Source organism: Stegodyphus dumicola, chromosome 4 (assembly GCF_044657685.1).
Source record: "Stegodyphus dumicola isolate Sdum_Otavi_A_Nest chromosome 4, ASM4465768v1".
Lineage (NCBI taxonomy): Eukaryota > Metazoa > Arthropoda > Arachnida > Araneae > Eresidae > Stegodyphus > Stegodyphus dumicola.
The window spans coordinates 42,531,249-42,552,321 of record NC_140771.1 but is presented as its reverse complement, the minus strand read 5'-3'; positions in this window follow the sequence as shown (position 1 = coordinate 42,552,321).

The window sequence follows — 21,073 nt, the reverse complement described above, 5'->3', positions numbered from 1 at the left end:
ACCACGTAATGCCTTGCAGTTTCTTGGCAGTCCTGATTGGTAGAATTCGCTCGCATGTGTCCTTGAGAGTGGTGAGAAGATTATCTGTGTAGATATTCATATCATACTGGTCATTATGCGTATTAAGCTCCATCGGCAGTATACCAAGGGGTGAAAATGCTTAGATATAGCGCGCAGCAAAATGCCTCTAACATACGATACTTACCGGCAACTCTAGCCTAGTGCAGAAAAATGCCTCTAACCTAGTGCAAGGTAGAATGAAAGGTCATCAAACAAGAAATCGAAAAATACGAGACGTTTGTGTTCTGTTGATCCCTTATTGCCTGATGCAATGTTACTGATATGAAGGTTTGATGATTAAGGTGGAAGACCTCTGTCTGAAATAACAATATTTGATACAATGGGAATTAAACATTTTCACTAAAATTTAATCGTTGTCAAACCAGTGATTCTTCCCATGATGATTTGAGACACAAATATTTCAGCATGCTCAACCACTGGTGAAATAAATTATGATCTCTGCCTAGGATTACCAAGAAATTATTAGGAAAGATAGAGTTCCATGTGGGAAAAGTGTTCATTAAGCATATTATTGTGAATGGTTGCGAAATCTGTGAAGCAATTGCATAAAAATGCCTAACTTGTTTAGTAAGAGGAAATTAATTTTAAAGGAGTTCCTCAAAAAATTGCGACAAGTCTCCTAACCAAGTAAGGGGCTGAAAGTTCACTCCACCAAAAATAAAATCCTCATAAAATTCTTCCACAGAGTAAAAGAGCTCTATATGGATTGCAAGACGAAACAGGTTTCTTCAGCAGTTACGCCATTGAAAGACTGAATAGAAGTAGTACCCTACAACGAATAGAAAATCTTCCAGGTGGATCACAACTGTTGTGAACAATGGGATCACAAAGGAATGTAAGCAAATACTGCCTGAAGTAAAATTAACTTGAGAGAAAAATACTAGGGAGTGAATAATTAAACAAAAATATTATCATTGAGTTATAGATTAACTTCGTATTAGTATATTCCGATGGCCATTACCTGTTCAAAAAGTAACATAACCGGAATAACAATTACCAGAAATGGAATTATTTGAATACGTACTTGTTGCCCTGCAACAAGCCAGCAGTGGACAGTTTGAGATCAATTAAATTTTTACATGCATAATATCAGATATTAAATTAGTGATTAATTAAGAAATGTGGTACTGTAGGATTTCTATTTCAAATTCCATTTGTATTAAAAAATTAAACTATATTTACTCAAGTGTATTTCAGATGGCAAAGGATCGCTAGTAGTTCGCGAGCCGCAGTTAAGGTGTCGGAGAGCCGCAGTTTGGCCATGTCTGGTATACAGTATAAAGTTTGAAGTTAGCTGACTCTACCTGAAACACAATCTTTCTTCAAATTGCTATAAATTCAAGCAATTTAATCTAATCCCATCAGAGGCTGCAAGCGTAGACAGCAACAGAAACTCAAACATACAGCTTACCAACAGAAAGCTATCCTTATACTATTCAATTCAAGATACGCTTTGGAATCGCCAACAGAGAGGGAAACTTCAGGCAATGCATTTAAGAAGGAAAAACAAAGACACTCACACAATAGATCACAAGTATTCTAAGTGTTTAATTAAAGAGGCAGAGATGAGTAAATGGATCTTGTGGTAAAATAAGGCTGACAAGAACGATGCAAATGAAACATTTCGTTAGTAAAACTAAAATGCCACAAACGTACATAGATAAACTGGCGCAAGATATGGCCTTATGCGTTTCCCTTTCTGGAAGGATATTGAGTAGCTTCTGAAAGAAAGTACTTTGGCATCGTTCTTAAAGAATGATTCTTTGCATCTTATTTGAATAGCTGCATCTTTTTAGCCACAGTATCGCAGATAAAAGTGCATGCCGAAGAGCTCCGTTTTCATAAACAATAGGAATTGCTCGAAATTCGCACAGAGAGTAACGATTGACGTCAAGCGAGCGCTTTTACTTACCGTTTTATCTCAGCGCACCACTGAGCGCCAGTTCGCAACGAATTCTGCTATAAAATCTGTTTATTTCGGTCCCATCTATTTGCCTTTTCTGTTAGATATATTTTAACCCTTTCCATAAGAATAATATGACAGAGACTTATTTTGAGCTGAAGGACTTTCCAGGAAGATTTATTATCAGCAGTTTACTATTTATATAATAGAAACAAGAAATAACCCAAGTAAGAGAAATTTAAATAAATTTCAAAAGGGAGGAAAATAAGTGAAGGAAATCGCTGATTTCTTGTAAGTAACAAGTCTAAAGAAGGGTTAAATTTACCCTTTATTCCCACTCAAAATAAATGAACAAATGACTCATTCTCAGGCTAACAATATGCCTCCCCTTGGGCTTTAATTCAAGCTAGAAAATATAAAACTAATCTAACGCTAAATAAAATTAACCAGCCGCAGCTGCACAGAATCAATTAGCAAAGTTGGTCCTTCCTTAAGGTCACCTGCGTATACTAGCAGGTACGTAAGGTATGGCCGTATAACAGTAGCAATACTATAGCAACTTATACTAGTAACAACACCGTGGCCAAAAAGCAGCACACGCTGTCCTGGGAAATTAGAAGGAAAAGGGAAGACTTGTTCCAAAATAAAAATAACTATTAGAAAATTAAAGTAAACCCTACAACTTTTGCGTTTTTCTTTTAAAAATGAGTCATCTTCGCTTTGCACGTCATTTTCAACGCATTACTCTAAAAGTATTCGAGAACAGGATTCAAATCGAATTTTACAATTTCATAATTGAGAAAAAATATTGGGTGCTTAAGTGGGTTCATATTTCATAAAGTTGCTTTAATTAGCTTGTACAGGAAATGGAAAACAAACGATTTCAGATAAGCTGTGCTTCGTCAAACCATTATTCATAGCATTTTAAGGTTTATCGAAGTCCAGTGATAATACACGGGTGGTCGCATTCACGAAGACTCCTCTTTCAGTAACTAAAACTATTCTGAAAGCTTTGAGCAATTGGGAGAACTTGAGCCTAGGGAAAGATTAAAAGAACAGCTACCAACTGAGTTAAATTATTTATCGAGCAAACACGTTTCGTTACGAAGTACTTTTGCTTTAAGAAGAAAAAACATATGTCATGTATTTTCGAAAACTACAAAGTTTCGTTTTTAAATGAAATCTAGTTTTGGGCGGAATTCTGAATAATTCTAATTAGTAAGTTTGTTTTATGTTAAATTCATAGGTTTCTTTTTCATGATTTTCTTTAAAGAAAATAATACTACTTTTAATATTTAAATAAGGAAATCTGAAAATTATGCTTGCATGGGTGCTGAAATCTAATAATATCTTGAAGAAATTTATTTGCTACATGTGATCTTTTAGTAGCAGTGGAAAGGTAAATCTAATTAACTCGTAACGTACTATTTGTTTAATTTTCCTGTACTAAAATACGACAACATAACACTTGAAATTTAACTCGGCTTTGCCGTACGGCCGGTTGCCGGACGAATTATGCAAATCATATGATATGGATTGGTCTAGAAATAACGCAGTCCAGAAATAGTTAATTTAAATTATAATTTTGATTTATATATTTTTTCTATCTAACATGTATTATAATTACAAAACGTAACTATAGTATGTATATAATTACAAAACGTAACTATAGTATGTAGTATACTTTTACATACTACTGAAAATACTAGACAAAGTAATCAAAAAGAATCATTCATTATACAAATTCATTTCATTTACAGCAACATATTTTATGGAAAGTGATAATCCAATCCTTATTGCATTATCTTTGCACAAGTCCTTTAAATTATTGTGTTATTGTGTTGTGACTTAATTAACTTGTCTGATAGTAACATCAGAACAAGCCCATGAAATTCATCCTGGCAAGGAGAGCACGATACAGGAAACTTGTCGTTGGCAAGACCCTTGAGCATCATACAAGTGACAAATATTTGTGTCTTCGCTACAGAATGTATCGCGTAGATACAAGTATGTTAATATACGATTTTCTCCTCATATGTGATAACATTTTTTTCGTATGTGTTAAATACCATATTGATGAAAATTTCCCACATGCTTGAGATATTAAGCCCGTATCTCACCCATCGCTTGTGCATTTAGATTTGAAATGACCAAGACATACCTAAACAAATACCTCCAGAGCCGCTCGAAGCGCAGTAGTTGTAATATTGGAAGTATAAATGATTTAAATCTGATTGCGGATTACACATCAAGATTCCTGCTGTAAGGTGATAATTCTTTATGAAGAATAGAATTGTAACGCCATAGTTGCAACTAGCCGGCATGCCCATATTTTCCCGATAGGTCCACATCCTGAACAGAAAGCATTATGCAAATTAAAATACCCTCAATTTGGAAGCTGAATAGGGAATATATGCTCAATATATTTTGAAATCTTAGCAACTTACCCTCAATATAGAAAGCCTAAACGCAATTCATGTGGGTTAGTTTGTTTCCAAATATCGAATACGCTGTCATACATATTTTGTAAATGAATATTTTCCTCTGCTTTGATTCGTTACAGAGTCAAATTAATGAATTTCCTTTGTTTTCCGTCAAATACAGCAATCTCTCTCTCTGTCTCTCTTCCTCCAGTCAGGTATAGCGTGTATGGCTTGAGGTCCAGTCAGACATAGCCTGTCATATGTAGCGTGTAACGTCTCTGACTGGAGGTCCAGTCGGGCATAGCGTGTCTTTACTAGAGATAGACTTAACGTGTCTGGAACTGCTCATTCTGAAATAAATAAAGAACAAAAGACCTCCCAAAGGACCCTTGTATAAGACGATAAGACAGTCTGAAGATGTTTTACAAAAAATAGAAAAGGCCCTACAATATAGATTCACTTAGTTTAAAGCCTTTCATATAAAAGATCTTACTTTATTCATATATTATCACAACTTGTAAGGATTATGTTCATTTTATTAACAGTTAAATTTTGAGTTAAACTTCCTTTCCCATCGCTTCTTAATTTCAACTTACCACTTCTGGCCAGAACGTAGTTTTAGAATCACGTCTGAATGCTAATGAGGAAGAGCGGTATTTAACGGCGAAGTTCTACTGTCTTAGTCAGAGAAATACCAGATATTCTGGCTGCACGCGTCCGCCTTTTTATAGGCTACTCTCTCGTAAGTTATTATTACGCTCGGCCGTACTTTAGGCCCTGATAGCTTCGCAGTCAATTAACGTTAAGGGGCCAACTCTGTTAGAATTTTGATAGCTTCGGCTATGTCTCTTTAGTTAAGATTAGTTTAGTTTAATTCTTAGACTCTTAAGTTCAAGCCCGAGTGTCGACTTTATTGTTAAACTCCAAGACGGAGTTCTGTTACACTTGATTGGAATAATAAAGGATTATTTTACCCTATTTTGTTGTTTCCTGTCACACGAACTCAAGCGATTATTCGCTTAGCAGTTCTTAAAATTCTTCATTTTCAACGGTAACTTAGATTTATACAGTGGAAAATCCTACAAACTTATAAGAGAAAAGTTTGCTTCTCAGTATTTACTAAGGATGAGTAAAATTTAAAAAAAAAAAAAAAAAAATTTAGAAAAAATAATACGTACAAAATTTTTCGGTGTAAAAAAGTAACATATCACTGGCTTGTGTTTGAAAGACAGTATTCTATCTGGAGTGTGTTCGAGTAATCTTTCAGGGGTGAGGAAACAAAATATCAACATTTAACCTGCTGAGTATAGACTGCAGGAGGTCACGCATAAACGGCCGGGCCCTTAAGTTACCGATGCAACAGAGTTGGTACAAGGTGAGATAGGCGTTGTGAGGCGTAAGGCACCCGGTCTGGAGGGAATCTGTAATTGCGCGAGGCCATGGCGCCTCTAACGCCTACCCCTTCTCGTCTCTCGGCAGAGGTTATATATTACTGAACACGTGACTCCACCCTCCTCAGGCCGACCCTGGCATACGTAACACAGCTAATTCGAGGTCGTCCGAGAACGGCTTAAATACACTTTTACTCACGATGATCCATGTTACGTAAATTTATAGTTATGGCTTCTGAAGACTTTTATTTATCTGAGACTAGTCATTTGTCTCTGAATATTTTATTCCTACTAATGCGATGATAGCAGTTGTAAACAACGTTTGCATCGTAATAAATGGAACTAACTGTTGAGGAAGAAATAGGTCGAGACAACTCAGTCACAGTCAACCTTCTCATGGCTACTACTTCTGCAAGTGAATAGTAATTCTCAAAGTATAAATAAATGTCAATACTGAACACTACCCCTTAAGATAAACACTTCTACAGAAAAACAGTCATCTAGAGAGCGGGATTTACACTTGATAAGGCCCTAGGTTATTTGAAATCTGGGGACCTTTATAATTCTGTTATACTATATTTTAATTTTTTGGGGTCCTCCAAGAAAGTGGGGGGCCTAAATTCTTCTGTAGCTCATACGTACATAGTTGATTGGGAGGAATGTTTCAAAAAATGCAGAAGGCTGAAGATTAAAACAAAAAATGCAAAGAAACACTTATTAGAGATTGAAGAGGGAACTGACGAAGAAGAAGCATGATTTGAGATTGTTAATCGAAAGTGTAGAGAAAAGAAAATAGTTAGAATTGTAGATTAAAACGTAAAATTGACCGAGAAAGAAAATATTTAGAGTATCAAATTTAAATACAAAACTTAAACAGAAACAGAAAGAAAATATAGCATTGAAAATTATTATAAATCAAAACTCATGAGGAAAATATTTAAAAATATAGTTTAAAATTAAAACTCTCAGAAAGAAGGAAATATTTGGTAATGCTCATTAAAATGCGAGCTCATGGAACCCAGACATTTAGAGAGAATTGAAAATATTTGGAGTAGCAGACTAAAAAGAATTCAGAGAGAAAAGGAAATATCTGACATTGCAAATTATATGAAAAAATCACAGCGAGATAAAAATATTTATAATTGCAGATTAAAAGGTAAAACCAAAGGTTGTTTTTATAATAGGTTTATTAAAATAACAAATTCACTATTTTAATCTTCAAAGGAAATGTTTTGGAATTGTGCCTTAAAAGGCATTCAAAGAGAAAAGAAAATATACAAAGTCACAGATTAAAAAGCAAAACGTACATAAAAACAGAAATTCCTTTTATTGCAAATTATAAGAAACAAATTACGAAGAACGAAAAATATTAATGCTTAAAAGATAAAAATTATTTGAAGAAAGGAAATACTCAAGTTTTCAAATTAACACAGGGATGGTATATGTAGAAATATTTTGGATTGCAGAATCAAAGATAAATATTAAGATTGTTCCCAATTTATTATTTCCCGTTTCGGAACGAATAAAACAATAATAAATCAGTGCCATCTAAAAAAATAGCATTTCTTGCTTATGAGAATAATTAGAATTATTATTTAATAATAGCATGTGGCGACAAAGGTAGTTCTACGAAAGATACTGCGCAATAACAGCCCCTATATAAGAAAGACGCCTGTCTAACAAAATTATTATAAATCAGTTTGACTGAACAAATACAAGTTGAGTAGAAAGTTACGGAATTTTTAACTCTTCTGCGCCGTTAAAGAGATAAAAGCTACTTAATAATTCTACGTAGGTTCATTGAAAAGTGATAACCACAGACATTCAAGGGAATTAAAAACTGCTTCGTTTTATTTTTCTTCTCCCTACGCGCACCTTAGGTGGTATGCAGGAGGCTGTTTTATATGTATCCAGCTTCGAAGTGCTAAATGGATTTAAGTTGTAAATTATTGCAATCTTATCAGTGAGCTTTCTTTCTGCCTGAAATTTATGCTTTGTGGTTCTCATCGTATTCGCTGTTACGGTGACAGTTGCGTGAAAATGGTAAAGGCCCCAACGGGGACACTCGACGTGTTCCCGTGGTTTGGCAAACGAGAAAGAATCTTTGGACAACTGCTTGGGTGGTATAATACACAACGATGCATCATCTCTAAGGTTTTTTTTAAGAACAAGACTTGGATATAATTCAACAGACAGTGGTGCCTTCGTAAAAATGCAACATTTCCTCATAAATTCAGAAATGTAAGGCATTGTAATCTTTCTTCTGTGTTTCCAGAAAGATGAATATTTCGACATTTTCATGGATAAATAACAGGATAATTTTAGAACACTGAGTTTTTAATTGCTTGTAATAAAATAAATAAATAGGTAACAATTTCCAATCAAAAAACAAGTAATGAAATTTTTAAAAAATCTGAAAGCTTTCAGATTTTGTAGTAAGCCTAAAAGATCATTTTTTTTTAACGTTTCGTGTGTTATAAGGTGTTTCTCCCGTCTACGTAGCATGGCTACGTTGCGTAACGGTCAGCACACTCGGCGATCCAGAGGTCCGTGAATCGAGTCCCGGTGATGGCATTGCTCATTTTCTCTCTCTCCTGCTTCGAAATAACCAAGTGTCTTTACATTGGCGCCCAAACTAGAAAAGGTGATGGATGATGATTCTTCATCACCAGGATTGGCAACTGGGTCCCCTAATCCCCAGTTGCCTTTTAAAAAGGTGAAGCGTGATGATTCTCCATCACCATGATTTGGCGGTTGGGTCCCCTAATCGCCAGTCGCATTTTAAAAGGGAGAGTAATAAGGTATTTCTCTCGTCTTCTTAGCATGCCTTCGTGTTGTAATGGTCAGCACACTCGGCGCGTATTCGAGAGGTCCGTGATTCGGGTCCCTGCGAAAGCATTGCTCATTTTTCATCTCTCCTGCTTTTAAATAACCTAATGTCTCTACAGTGTTACGTTTATTTATTAAGTATCATGTTATGTACTAAATTCAGTTCAACAGCAATGTCACAAAATACTTAAAAACAGCATATCTTTAAAATTTCCAATAGACAGTCTTGCGCTGAAGATTAAAATATTTTTTTTTCCCGTACAGTGTTGCCATTGTTCGCTTTAAAATCACTGAGTTTGTTAATCAAAAATTCGTTAAAGTTTTTAAAACATGAAATAGATAATAAAACAACTCCAAATTCGGGTTCCAGGTGCTCAAATTCGGGAGGAGGACTACGTTATTCAAAATTTGATGGCTACAGGTACCGTATTTTTTTCACATTGCAGGAAACATACATACATTCATGTAGATTCTCCTTTGTTTAATTTCTCTTAAAATAATACAGGGCGATAATATTTGGTGACAACAATTTCAAAAGTGATTCAGCATTTTATAGTGATTCAACGCAAAATCCCATCTCGATGCTAATAGCCGTTCTGAGTTAACGCTCCTTTGAGCTAAAATGTTTATAACGTAAATTATGTAAGATAGTTAAGTACGGTTATATTTATAATCATGTAAATATTGCTGATTGATTCATTTCAATGTAATTATAGTCCTCAGAATCCGTCTAAAATTTATACGCATTATGGCAATGTTACATTTTCCCGTGTACTTTGTTTCGTGTCTTTGAAGATAAAAACCTCTTTAATTTTCCATATTATACATCATATTTACGTTCTGCGGCAACAATCATCCACGCGGCTTAGCAAACTGCAGATTCCCAAAGTTTTTGGTCTATCAGGAAATCTTAAACAAAATTGTATATCGATGTAACTAGCTAAGCAGTTTAAAAATAACGTACACCTTTTTCCCCACCTGCTAAAAAAAGTATCTCTTGTTGCCAACTCATAAGATTAAATTCTAACTATTGATTTAAATTAAAAATTGTACTTAATGAATTTCAGTTTTGAAGCCTGAACGCCTATTTCTGTTTTGATTTCGCCAGTGCTTCAAATTTATAAGCAGAATAATATCAAAATATTAAAAAACTACAGATGAAGAATGTACATCAATACGAAATTCATTATGGCATTCTGCACCACCATGTTAGGTGCAGATGAACAGTGTTCAGATGAATTGTTCACAATTTTTTCGATTGGTATGCTATACAGACAAACAGAAACCTGTTTGTCTATATAATCTATATAGCAAACAGAAATCTGTTTTATTTATCATAGTCATGAAATAAGACTCATTGTAAGATGTCAAGAAATAAAAGTAAAATAACTTTTGCGTGATTCCGTATGTTTCGTTGATTAAACGGCATTTGTACGATAGGGAACATACATAAAATAACTTACGCGTCTTTCAATTGGCAACAACGTGCTTTCGTGTTTTTGGTCTTCATTGTGTATATATCTCGTATATATATAATTTATTTAGTAAAATATTGATTATATTATCTCGTAAGATTAATTTTAGTAGAATTATCTAAAAAGAGTGAATCCATAGTTAGTAAGTTTAATTCCGAAAATTGTTTTAAAGTAACTTGAATGTAAATTGTTAAAAAAGTTTAACGGGGACTTGAATTAAATCATGAATAACAAAATTTCAATTGTAAAAAGAAATAAATTAAAAGCAAGTAATTAAATTAAATGCAAGTAATCGTTGCCATTGATCGGAAATTAGTTGACTTTTCAAGGGGAACAAACCAACTCCCGTTCAATGAACAATAATTAAGAAATAAATACGAAGGTGTTTCGTCCTTTAATCAAGTAATAAGGCGATGCCAAACTGGCAGTTTAAGTTAGGCCAAATATTTCCGTGAATTGAAGGGATCAAGAACTAATGCAGAGCACCAAAGAACTCATTCTGATTAAGCATTTTCGCTAATTCAATTTTGAGTGAATAGCAATTTATGCAATAAAATTGATAAATTACTTGAGTAATTGTCATGTATTGTTGTGAGTAAGATGATTGTGAGTAAGATGTTTGTCATACTGATGTTGTTGCCAGATAAAATATCATTTAATTAAACTTAACTACGTACTCTCCTCAATCTAAAATTCTACCAAGCGGTTTATTAACTTTCCAGGCTATATTTCTTATAAAAAAGAATTAAATTAAAGCTCAGAATTTCTCATAAATAATTGCATATGAAGTTTGCAATTTCGGAGATATACTCTTTTGAAATATTATCAACCTGATAAATATTCACTACAGCAATCAATATCTTTTACTGCAAAAATGTACATAATGAAGTTTCTTAATGATTATAGAAAAGGATTGTTGATCTTAAAAAAAATAATTGAACCACATGCAGAAGTGAAAACTTCTGGAAGACTGAAAGAAGAACATTACAAAATAGCCCGAAAATCTTTTAGAATGGAGTTTACCTATGATGTTACCGGGTTTAAAAGCTGTGACGTAGAATTTACCTATGCTATTGTAGTCCTTGGAGCGGAATTTGAAATCTCCTATCTTTCACATGGTTTAAAAAGAATTAATTTGCTGAATATTAAAACCAGAAATTATCCCAGTGCATGTGTATTTTGATATGAATAAAATAAAATTTTATCTAGATTTTTGAAAGAGATAAAGGTCTCGTAAGTTTACAAAAGCAGCTTTTCAAGTCAAATACTCGGAAAAGGAAAGAAACTTCTGTGTAACCTTCAGCTGATGAATTCAAACTAGAGTAATTGCGTTTGTTGCTTTCAAATATGTCCAAAATGTCAGCTGTACACTGGCCATGATTGTCTGAATTGCTAGCAGGGCGTGCTATTCACGTATATTACGAAACCATGTAAGGAGAAATGCGATACATTCTACCCTACTGAAAAGGTGAATGAAGAGAGCAGAAGATCCATACGTCCAAATCCAGGTGGCGTCAAATAACCATCCACAGCATTTAGTTTGAGCAGCACTATCCATAAAATTTGGGTTTCAGATAGCGATAGGAACATGGGAAATCAACTGCTTCCTTACCGAAATTTGGACAATGGACCTTCACTTGCTACCTAGATGTATTAACCACTTATATCCCAACAATACAGTTGGAAAGAATGTGATAACTCTTTCCAAATTGAAATCATGATAATTTAAAATAATTTCGAATTCTTGCATAGCAAATTTCAAATCATCTTTGTCTTAAAACTAGGCAAAACAATAACCTTATATTGGCACAAATTGTAACTATAACTATTATTTTCGAGGGTGATCAGCCACAGGTTCCTGCTCTTCAAGAGCAAAAACATTCTTCAAAGAATTGGCAATTCTCAGAGGAAAATTATATAATGTGTATTCAGTTTCAGGCAAATGTTTCTTATAATAGGACGAAGAACGAATACTTGGAATTTACACATAATTTTAGAAACGCGAACAGAAAATGTAAAAATACAACGGACTTGTATAAATTTGGACATGAAATAATGCATTTAAGCAAGGAATGAAGGTGATTAAAAAATCGGTTATTTAAAATCTACACCAAAATAAGGTATTATTTTCTCTAATATTAAATTTTACACTGGTGTGTTTTTCTTTCTGTTTACTTCTTTGACTATTTATTTCGTAACTGTTTTCATTTTACACTCGGTAACTTGTAACAGAAAAAAAATTTTGTCTTTTCGCTCATGTAATTATTATTTTGACACTCTTCACTTCTAAGTGAATGCAACATCATCCAACGTAACGTAAATATAACACCTGAGGAGGAAAAACTTCGAAAAATGATACAAAACTAGAAAAAATCTCGCAAACTAAAAACATTTGTCTTGTCCCTTAGAAGATTTCGAGAACTTAAAAAAGAATGCGCATTGCAGTATAAATTATTAGCCCAAAGGACGTTAGCCCAGAAGGACTATTAATTTCGTTTTGGCATTTCGCGTTGATTCACTATAAATGTCAGTTTACTTTTCAAATTGTTACCACCAAATATTATCACCCTGTAGTATATTTAAGGAAATTAAATAATGAAGAATCCGCATAAATGTATATATGTTTCTCGCATTGTGATAAAACAACGGTACCTACAGCCATCAAATTTTGAATAACATACGTTTCCACCCGAATACGGGCATTTGGAAGCCCGAATTTAGATTTTGTTTTATTATCTGCTAGCAGCTACGGAAAACAAACGTCCTCTCGACAAACTGGACAAATGTAGTATCCAAATACCTCTAAACAAATGTCCAGTATCCAAGAGAAATATTAAATTTAAAGACTGCACAGAGTTATCGTCTCCATTCTTCAGAGTGGCAACAGAGCTGATATCAGCAACAATGGCAACAGTGGATATATCGGCAAGAATGGGTGCGTGCCATCGATTTGATACTATTTCCTCAAAAAAATACCTTACTGCTGGTTCCATTTTTAGAATAATACTCTTATTATTTTAAACTGTTGAAAATTTAAAACAAAGCAAAATCGAAATCGATTCGAATAAAATTTATATCAAGCTGTAGCAGACCGACGATGCTTAAAATCCATCATTTTTTCTTCCATACTGGTCCATACGAGCTACTTTCTCTTAGAAAGTACTATACGAAGGCATACTTTCTCTTAGAGATAATAGCCCTCATTGCACTTCGCCCTATTCACCTAACTTGTCTGAATTCACTTTCCTTGAATTAAGAGTATTCTAATCTCAAGCCTGATAGAACGAATTTTTTCCGGCGTCTATTACAATATCAGTATGCTGAATGAGAATAAGATCAAAGAATTAATATTTATTGTAAATTTTAACTTGCAATACAAAACAAACGTAACGTTACTTCCGAATCTCACGCTAGGATAACCGAAACGCGTAATTCAAATTATGTATAATTCGCAGTTAAATTCTAACAGTTGAATGATAGCCTAATACCTGGCGAGTGAATTTCACGAAATAATTACTGAATATGCACTGTATACTGTATTTATTATGCGCCGTCAGTTGGCTTCAAAACCAATGAGATCTCCCTGCTAAGCAACTAGACATTTAATGCATTTTCTAAATTAATATGACTTAAGCTTACCAGCATAAATGCAAATACAATATAGTTGTGCAAGAATAGGCAGGGTCATCCGTCTTATTAAAGTGAGTTCCAACCTTTATTTAATTTTTATTTATTTAAATAAAGATTGCTAAAGCTCTAAAAGCCTTGAATTACTAAAAGCAACTATAAATTTTATTCTATTAACTCAGTTTATTAATATCATTATAAAATTAAACGAATTTTAATTCAGTGCACTTTTAAAATATAAGTATACCGGTAGTAACATATGCTAAAAATTTGCTTTCGAAAAGAATAAAATAAGGTGTTCCGCAAACCATTCTAATATATAAAAGTGGTCTCCACTTGAAAAACGTTTGAGAAACACTCTTCTAGTCTATTCACCTGTACATTCATTACAAAAACAAAACAAAACAAAACAAACCCCCCCCCCCAAAAAAAACACGCTGTTAAAATTGTAGAGACATTAGGTATTTTTTGGAAGCAGGCATGATGAAAAATGAGCAAACGCCTTCGCCGGGAGTCGAACCACGGACCTCTGGAATACCGGCCCAGCATATAGACCACTACACCACGAAGGCACGCTAGGAAAGCGGGAAAAATACCATATAAAACTTCTTCGAATAAACTACTCAATAGTTTCAAGTCATTAGCAATTTGAATGGCAAATAATGCGTAAAATGAATTCATAAGTCTGCATTTGTTACGCAAATGGCTGCAACAATTATATAAGGTAATAATTTTAAAGATTTCATTTGCGGTAAGATTGATTTAAAACGTTAAAAAATCTCCTATCCTTGTTAAGAAACAAACGATTTCCACAGCTGTTTGAGAAATTTGTCTACATAAGAGTGAATAAGTACACTTCCCCGTCAACTTTCATAGGTTTTGATTTACTATGGCCTCTGCTCTTCCCGTCATGCTTTTAAGGGGCCTCTCTGCATTGTATGAAGTAAGCGAGTAAACGATATTAGGGTTCAGAAGGCATTGATTACGAGCATTATATTTTTGCAGCTTTGTACCACACAGCTTTTTAGATGTTGTATTAATGGCCTATTAGTTAATAAAAAAGAAGCCGATCTTCCAATCGGGAATAGACGTCTTTCAGAATTTCACTTGGGCCAACTTTTTAATAAAAATACTCATTAGCTCCTTCAGTTACTTTTTTCAGATTTTGCGCTAACTAATGTGAGCTTTCTCAACAATGCTTTGCAACTTTTTATAACTTTTCACTGTGCAAACGGCTTCTGCGGACAAAGCCGACTCATTAATTTTGTTTTTCTCTTTCCTCAATGTGATTGTATGCAAACCTTGTATTTGTAAGTAATTATTTTCAAACAGATTAGCATTTTGATGATATTAGAATTCATAAAATAATTCCACTGAAAAAACTCTACATGAAAATGGAGGCTTTTGGAATAAAGAGGAAATATTAATTACTGATAATATTAAAAATAAACCACTGGTGTGCAAATAAAAAAGAATAATTAGATTATAATCTAACGCAAATAATTAAAGAAGAGTTAATTAAAATTTTAAAAATACATTAAAAATATGTATCTTAAATATTTAAAAACTGTAAAAATTCATAAAAATTTAACAAACCAAACGATTGTGAACCAAATATTTAACGTGTAGTGTTAAAAATATCTTTTTTTCAACTACAATAAAATAGCAAATATTCATAATTGTAAGTTGGATACAAAATATTTAGTTCATACCAGTTAGATATATTGTTTAAAAAAGCAAAGTAAATTTTTAAATTATTAAGGGAGACATTAATTGCTTTCATAATTCAGTAGATAATTCAGTCAATTTCATAATTCGTTTCATTCAGCTGGTTAATAAATTGTGAAATTTGAACGATCAATTTAAAACTATTTATGCTCTACGAACGGCAACACTCTGAAAACGTGAAAAATGTGTTCAGATCTCATCTTGAGACAACATGTTACTTTAAATTTCTCAATCTGTTAATCACTAAGAAGCTTTTTAAATTTGAAAGAGATCTCATTGATTAAAAATCTTATGCTTTGATACTAGATAGTACTCTGAGAGGCAGTTGTGTGTAAGGGCCTGTAGATGCATAAGGGTTAATCTACTTCAACTAAAACTTGACTAACCTTCCAGCCTCTAAGATAAATTTTCGCATCGGCTTTACATTATCAGTAAATTAAACAAACGTAAGAGAAGTAAAAATAACTAAAATTTATTGCGCTTTCAGTTCGAAATACAAAACTACGTTATCCACACAAATTGTCTTGGATTGGTGTTCGAATTACTTACAAATTACAAATTATCTAATAATGTCAAAATAGTTATTTGTTTGACATTATAGTGAAGCTGTCACAACAAATTTCTCAACTGAATGCTTTAAACAATTGAACAAACTACATAGGAGATTTTTGAGATTTCTCTCAAAATCGACATTTTTTACTGGAAAAAAAAGAGTATTTGCTAATCCATTTCGATGCTTACAGAAATAATAAATAATTACTTAATGAGCAACTTGCAGATATTCATTCATCAACTTATCTACGCGGAAGTACCTTTTTAACATAAAGAAAATGAATCTGGAAAGGTGTGCTTACTTGAATTTTTTTCCTTACTATTAAAAAAGTAGTGGCATTATTATTTTAACATTGATTTGAATGACGTTTACAAAATGATAAATACCCAAATATATAAGATCAGAAAGAAATTCTATTTTGTTTGTAGAAAATAAGAAAAGCTTGTGCAAGAGATATAGAGGAATAATTCGAGGCTCAATATCTATTATTTTTTGACATATAGTACGTTGCTTAACTTTGAAAGCTACTATAAGGTATGTCTACCACCTTCTTAGCATGCCTTCGTGGTGTAATGGCCAGCACACTTGGCGCATATTCGAGAGGTCCGATGTTCGAGTCTCCGCTAAGGTATTGCTCATTTTTCATGTTTCCTGCTCCGAAATAATCTAATGCCTCTACACTCGTGGGGGAGTTTCTAAGAGAAATTGGCTTTACCGCTCTGCCGCTGGTGAGCCCCGAATTTGTCAGACTGCACGAATGTTAAGCTCATCAGGTGATTGGGTCCCTTTATCTCCAGTCGTCCTTTAAAAGGGGGAGTATATAAGGTATTTCTCCCATCTTCTTAGCATGCCTTCGTGGTGTAATGGCCGGTACACTCGGATCGAGTCCCGACGAGGGCACTGCTTATTTGTCATGTCTCCTGTTTCGAAATAACCTAACGTCTATACACTACATCCAGTCTGTAACTTGGCTGGCGATAAGTCATTTATTTATGGTCCCTTGATAAAAAATCGTTCTGACAAATTTTAAGCTAATTTTTGTATGGAAATTATAGATAAAGTAAAGGAAATCGATACCTTCTTAAAAAAGGTTCCAGTTAGACTTAGATCAATTTGAATGTGTAAGATATTTTAAAGAATTTTTTTAATTAGTGACAGTTTTGAAATTTCCTGAAATTTTTATTTCGTGCTTCTTTTTAATAAACAGTGGAAAGAAAAAAACATAAATAAATAATAAATAAATAAATAAAAACGCTATTTGAACTTAAACCTTCTGATAACAATACAAGAAATAATTCAGCGTTTTGGTTCTAAAAAATAAACCTTTTCCAAAATTTTATCAAATAATCATAAATGATTTCAAAAACTAAAACTGATGTATTCGCTTCGTTACATGTTTTGGTTAATTTTTTTTTCCGAACGTGATTTACAATTCAAAATGAGATCTGTTGTCACAGATGTGATTTGTCTGTTAGAGTAAATAAGTTCATTTTCAGTAAAGAACTATTTTCACAATCTAATGCGGATTTAAAATTTTAATTTTGTGTAATTCGACGTTATTTGGTTATTTGACATTCTTACTGATGTACGTGACAGGTTTTGCAACTTTTGACTCTGTAGGTGTATAACGAGTAAATAGATAAAAAAAGTAGTCTGAAATACAGCTTCAGGCTGCTTGTTTATGATGGTTATTAAGAGATCATAACACGTTGCAATAAAACAATTTTATCATAAGTATGTCAGGTTTGGTAACTGAAATATGTAATTAAACTTAATTTTCTTTCTGGTTGTTTCCATCAAAAACTCGTTTTTAGTTTATTTCTTGCCATTTTGTGACTTGTCAGTTTCATTCGGCTCAGAATTTTGATTTTCAAAAGTTTAAAACACATTAATAAAGGCACTAGTTACCAGGCTTAACTAATCCCATCGTAATAATTGTTATTATTAAAGCTTTTCGAATATAAACAATTATATCATGGCTGTAATAATAAACATAACTTTATGAAACGACATCCATACTGCATATGAAAAGTTTCTGCGAGTATAAAAAGTGTGAATTGTTTTAAGGTCACGCTGAAGTTGAAGTACTGTTAAATTCATTATTCTGTTAAAATAAAAACTCAAAAGGCTTCATATATTTTAAGTTTTCATAAATACGAGTAGTCAATATTTTTATGAAATCAGCAACATATTTAATAACAAGTATTCTTTTATCAATAATCATTAAAACAATCAGCTTTTTTTTTTTTTTTTTTTTTTTTTGTAAATTCTTGAATTTCTATAGGCACTGAAAAATGACTTACATTCATAAAGTCATTTTTGAATGCTGACCCAAATTTTGTGTCTATAGTCATGGAACTTGTAAGGTTCTTCCTTTAAACTAAACCAGTTATTATGATTTGGATTTTAATTACTTCTTCTGTATTCCTCATCAGAATGCAAATGAGATGGCTATGTATTCAAGCTGAGGTTTTTGGATCTTGAGAGGGTTTTTTTTTCTGCCAAGCGCGCTACGTAGCTAGATTTTGCTAACTATAATTACAACAAAATCAAATCATAAAAAGTGTGAAATAATTTTTTTTGTTTGTATTTTTATCCCTTCTGGATTCAGTATCATAATAATTTTCATTTAACGTGAAATCATTAATATGAGTGAGAATTAAGCTACCTCGTTTTCTCAAGGGTATTTTATCCTTCATCCGAAAACGACATGAAATGCATTTATATCACCGCGGAAGCCATACGGAGATGCAATGTGACAATTTTTTAGGTGAAAAAAAAAGGGAAAAAAATCTGAAAGCTTAGATTATGCCCAAAAGGGTTTTCTTAACGTTTCGTACCTTACCTTAATTTATTAAATATCATGTTCTTCGCACTTAAACCATAAAATTCAGTTGAACAGCATAATTGCAAAATGAATTTAAAATGGGCATATCTTAAGAATTTCCAATCCACAGTCTCGCGCGCTGGAGAGGAAATGTTTTTTCTTTCGTACAGTTTTGCCATTGCTCGCTTGAATTGCGAAATCGCAGGGTTTGTTAATAAAAAATTCGTTTTACAAAATATGAAACAGATAATAAAACAAAGTCTACATTTCAAATTTGATACCCATAATCCGGTGGAAACGTACGTTATTCAAAATTTGATGGCTTTAGGTAACGTTGTTTTATCACAATGCGAGAGACTTGCATACATTTCTGCAGATTCTTCATTATTTAATTTCTTTAAATATAATACAGGGCGATAATATTTAGTGGCAACAATTTAAAAAGTGAATCAGCGTTTATAGTGAATCAACATAAAATGCCAAAACGAAATTAGTAGTCCTTCTGGGCAAATTGCCACTTTGGACTAAAAAATCTGAAAGTGTTCAGATTTTATATTACGCCGAAGTGGTGTTTTTTTAACGTTTTGTGTGCTACCTTTTTTTATTAAATTTCATATTCTTCGCACTTAAAACGCAAAATTCAGTTCAACAGCAATGTAGCAAAATAATTTTTAAATGAGCTTTTTAAACGTTAGAGTTTCCGATAGACAGTCTCGCGCGCGCTGGAGATGAAAAGGTTACTCCCCCCCTCGTAGAGTGTTGCCATTGTTCGCTTTAAATCGTTGAGTTTGTTAATCAACATTTCGTTAAAGTTTTACAAAATATCAAATAGATAATAAAACAAATTTCACATTCGAAATTTGGGCTTCCAGATGCCCATATTCGAGTGGAGGACTACGTTATTCAAAATTTGATATGTCTAGGTACCCTTTTTTTCTACAATGGGAGACACATACATACATTAATGCATATTCTTCTTTATTTAATTTCTTTAAATATAATGCAGAGCTGTAATATTTAGTAGAAACAATTTGAAAATTCAAACGCCGTTTATAATGAAACGCCGCAAAACGAAATTAACAGCCCTTCTGGTTAGAAAGGCCGTTTGGACTGAAAAGCCTTCGCACTGCAACTGGTCCGCTAATTTAAAAATCACATTCCTGTTACTAGTAAGCTTATCAGGTTCAATGTTCCGTCTAACCTTCTTCGGGAACATGCAAGGACCCGACTCGGAACAGAGAGCTTACTAAAGCTATGTTCAAAACTGCGGGAAGTAAACAGGATACACAAGAAGGGTATACAAAACCCTTTATTTTTCTCTATTTACAATAACTTCTGTACTTCGGAATACACAGACCCGCTACTTGGGGTCTAACGTAAAAATATAAAAATAGAACTAAACTTTAATTAATAAACGTGGAAGATTGGCCTTATATTAACAGGAAGCCGTATGTAGTACAGAGAACTGTGAACACTACAATACGTTTAAAATTTATCAAGAGGATTAAAACCTCTGGCCTGGAAGGCAACCAGCAACTGAGTAAAACTTTTAAGGTTAGCGGCCTGCTTCGACTAACTGCTTCCTCTCTCTCGCTTGGCAAAAAGCCACAACTTAAATACTTGGCGTTCGCCAGACAAACTTTGCATAAATACTTTAACGCTTATAATTCTGGCCGGAAGTAGAAAATAAGAAGTGATAGTAAAGATTTAAAATAAAATAAACGTTAGTAAAACTTAAGATCCTTGCAAGCTCACACTGGCGATTTATGGCCACCTAAAAAATAAAATTTTAAAAAATAAATTACAGCTATTTTTTTCTTAAGTAGGACTTTTCTTTAAGCTCAAAAGAGCTATTGATCTCAAAATGGGATTTTGCTTCGAGTCACTATATAAATACATCATTTCATTTTTCATTCGAGTCTGAGAGTTTGTTGCCGTTCAGCAAAACGTAAGATCTTTCAAATTGAATCTGTCTGTTGTGAATTAACAAACTAATCTATTTGAAAGCAGTAGATGCAGTGCGTTTCTTACGTTTGAGTTAAGATTGATTTAAATAACAAAAATCTGAAAATTTTCAGATTTTAAATTACGTCCAAAGGGGCGTTTTTTTAACGGTTTGTGTGTTATCTTTATTTATTAAATATCATGTTCTTCGCACTTAAACCATAAATTTCAGTTCAATAACAATGTCGCAAAATAATTTTAGAATGAGCCTATCTTTAGAATTTCCGATACA